Source organism: Fragaria vesca, linkage group LG6, assembly GCF_000184155.1.
Source record: "Fragaria vesca subsp. vesca linkage group LG6, FraVesHawaii_1.0, whole genome shotgun sequence".
Lineage (NCBI taxonomy): Eukaryota > Viridiplantae > Streptophyta > Magnoliopsida > Rosales > Rosaceae > Fragaria > Fragaria vesca.
In genome coordinates this window covers 36,519,582-36,522,592 of record NC_020496.1, presented here as the reverse complement: position 1 = coordinate 36,522,592, position 3,011 = coordinate 36,519,582, and positions in this window count along the sequence as shown.

Sequence of the window (3,011 nt, the reverse complement as noted above, 5' to 3'; positions counted from 1 at the left end):
AGTCAAGGCAGGCCAACGCGGGTAAAGGTGGGTTAATGCAGTCCAAGGCGGGTCAAGGGGCTCCCCTAAGCAGTCCCTTGGCCGGTCTAGGAGGGTCAAGGCGGCCCTAGGCGGGTCTAGGAGGTTCAAGACGTCCCATTGGCGGGTCAAGACGGGCCAAGACGGGTCATGGAGCCCCCTTGGCTGCCCTAGGTGGGCCTAGAAGTGCCGAGAAAGGTCAAGGCGGCCCAACGCGGGCCAAGACGGGTTAAGACAGTCCCTTGGCGACCTATACGGGCCTAGGAATGTCATGGCGATGCCTTGGTAAGTCATGGCGGCTTTTTGGTGGCACTAGGCGGTTCAAGGCGGGCTAAGGCAGGTAAAAGCGGGTTAAGGCGGTCCAAGGCGGGCCAAAACGGGTCAAGGCGGCCCAAAGCGGTTCAAGGAGGGTCAAGGCAAGCAAAGGCGGGTCGAAAGCGGCCGAAGGCGGGTCAAGGCCGGCCAAAGCGGTCCAAGGCGGTCCAAAGCGGGTCAAAGCGGCCCTAGACGGGTCAAGATAGCCCCATGGCGGCCGTAGGCGGGTAAGGCGGTCTAAGGCGGGTAAAGGCAGTCCAAGGCGGTCTAAGGCGGGCAAAGGCGGTCCAAGGCGGGTCAAGATGGGCAAAGGCAGCCCAAGGCGGTCCAAGGCGATCTAGGGCGGGTCAAGTAGGGTCAAAGCAGCCTAAGACGGGCCAAGACGAGTCAAGCCAGCCCTAGACAATTCAAGGTAGCCCGATGGCGGCCGTAGGCAGCCCTTTGGCAGGTCATGATGGGTCAAGGAGGGTCAAGGCGACTCAAGGTGGTCCAAGGGGGGTCATGGCGACCCAAGACGGTTCAAAGCGGGTCAAGGCGGCCCTAAGATTGGCCAAGGCAGGTCAAGGCGAGCCAAGGCGGGTCATGGCGGTCGAAGGCAAGCCAAAACGGGTCAAGGCGAATCAAGGCGGGGGAAAAAGGGCCAAGGCGGGCCTAGGTGGGTCAAGGCGGGCTTAGGCAGGCCAAAGCGGTCGAAGGCGGCTCAAGGCGGACCAAAGCAGGTCAAGGCAGTCCAAGGCGGGCCAAAGCGGCCCAAAGAGGGTCAAGGCGGCCCTAGATGGGTCAAGATAGCCCCATGACGGCCGTATGCAGCCCCCTAGCGGCCCTAGGCGGGTCATGTCGGGCCCTTGGGAGGTCAAAACAAAACTAGGCGTGTAAAGGGTTTGACAGGTCAAGTCGTCCCCTTAGCGGCCTTAGGCGTGTCAAGGCGACCATTTAGCGGCCCTAGGCGAGTCTAGGAGGGTCAAGGCTATCCTAGGCGGGTCTAAGAGGGTCAAGGCGGGCCAAAGCGGTTCAAAACGGGTCAAGGCAAGCCAAGGCAGGTCATGACAGGTCAAGGCGGTCCAAGGCGGGTCAAGGTGAGCCAACGCGGGTCAAGGTGGGTCAATGTAGTCCAAGGTGGGTCAATGTAGTCCAAGGTGGGTCAAGGGGCGGCCCTAAGCAGCCCCTTGGTGGGTCTAGGAGGGTCAAGGCGGCCCTAGGCGGGTCTAGAAGGTTCAAGACGTCCCCTTGCCGGGCCAAGGCGGGTCAAGGCGGGTCAAGACGGGCCAAGACAGGTCATGGATCCCCCTTGGCAGCCCAAGGTGGGCCTAGAAGTCCCGAGGAGGGTCAAGGCGGCCCAACGCGGGGCCAAGATGGGTTAAGGCAGTCACTTGGCGACCTAGACGGGTAGGAGGGTCATGGCGACTCCTTGGCAAGTCATAGCGGCTTTTTGGTGGCACTAGGCGGCCCAAGGCAGTTCAAGGCGGGCTAAGACAAGTCAAAGCGGTTCAAGGCGGCCCAAAGCAAGCAAAGGCGGGTCAAAGTGGCCGAAGGCGGGTCAAGGCCGGCCAAGGCGGTCCAAGGTGGTCCAAAGCGGGTCAAAGCGGCCCTAGACGGGTCAAGGTAGCCCTATGGCGGCCATAGGCACCCCCTTAGCGGCCCTAGGCGGGTCATGGCGGTCCTAGGCGTGTCAAAGCGGCCCCCTTGGCGGCCTTAGTTGGGTCAAGGCGTGTAAATGCAGCCCCTTAGCGGCTCTATGTGACCCGTTTGGGGAGTTATGGCGGCTTCTTGGTCGCCCTAGGTGGGTCTAGGAGGGTCAAGGCGGTTCAAGGCGACCCAAGCCGAGTCAAGGCGGCCCATGGCGGCCCAAGCCGGGTCAAGGAGGTCCACGGCAGGGCCAAGGTGGGTTAAGGTGGCCCCTTGGCGAACGTATGCAGCCCCTTGGAGGCCCTAGGTTGGTCCCGGCGGTCCCTAGGGAGGTCAAAATAGCCCTAGGCGTGTAAAGGCAGCCCTGCGTGTCAAAACGTCCCTTTGGCGGACCTAGGCGTGTCAAGGCGACCCTACGAATGTTATGGCGGTCTCTTGGCGGCCCTAAACGGGTCAAGGCGTGTCAAAGCAGCCCTTTTGGTGGCCCTCGGTGGGTCAAGGCATGTACAGGCAGCCCCTTTGCAGCTCTAGGCGGGTCAAGACGGGCCAATACGAGTCAATGCGGGTTAAGGCGACCCTTGGCAGCCCTACACAGGTTAAGGTGGCCCTAGGAGGGCCAAGGCGTGTAAAGGAAGCCCCTTGATGGGTCATGGCGAGTTATCGCGGCTTCTTGCCCTAGGCGAGTCTAGGAGGGTGAAGGCGGCCCTAGCCGAGTCTAGGAGGGTTAAGGCGGGTCAAGGCGGCCTAACCAAGGCGGGTCAAGGCAACCCAAGGAGGTTCAAGGTGGGCCAAGGCGTTCCAAGGCGGTCTAAGGCGGGTCAAGGCGGCCCATGGTGGTCCAAGACAGATCAAGGCGGCTCAAGGCGGCCCAAAGCGAATGAAAGCGGGTCAAGGCGAGTCAAAGCGGCTCAAGACAAGCCAAGGCGGGTTATGGAGGTCAAAACAGACCTAGGCGTGTAAAGGCAACCCCTTGGCAGGTCAAGACGTCCACTTGGCGGCCCTAGGTGTGTCATGGCGGCCCCCTTAGCGGCCCTAGGTGGGTCAAGGCGTGT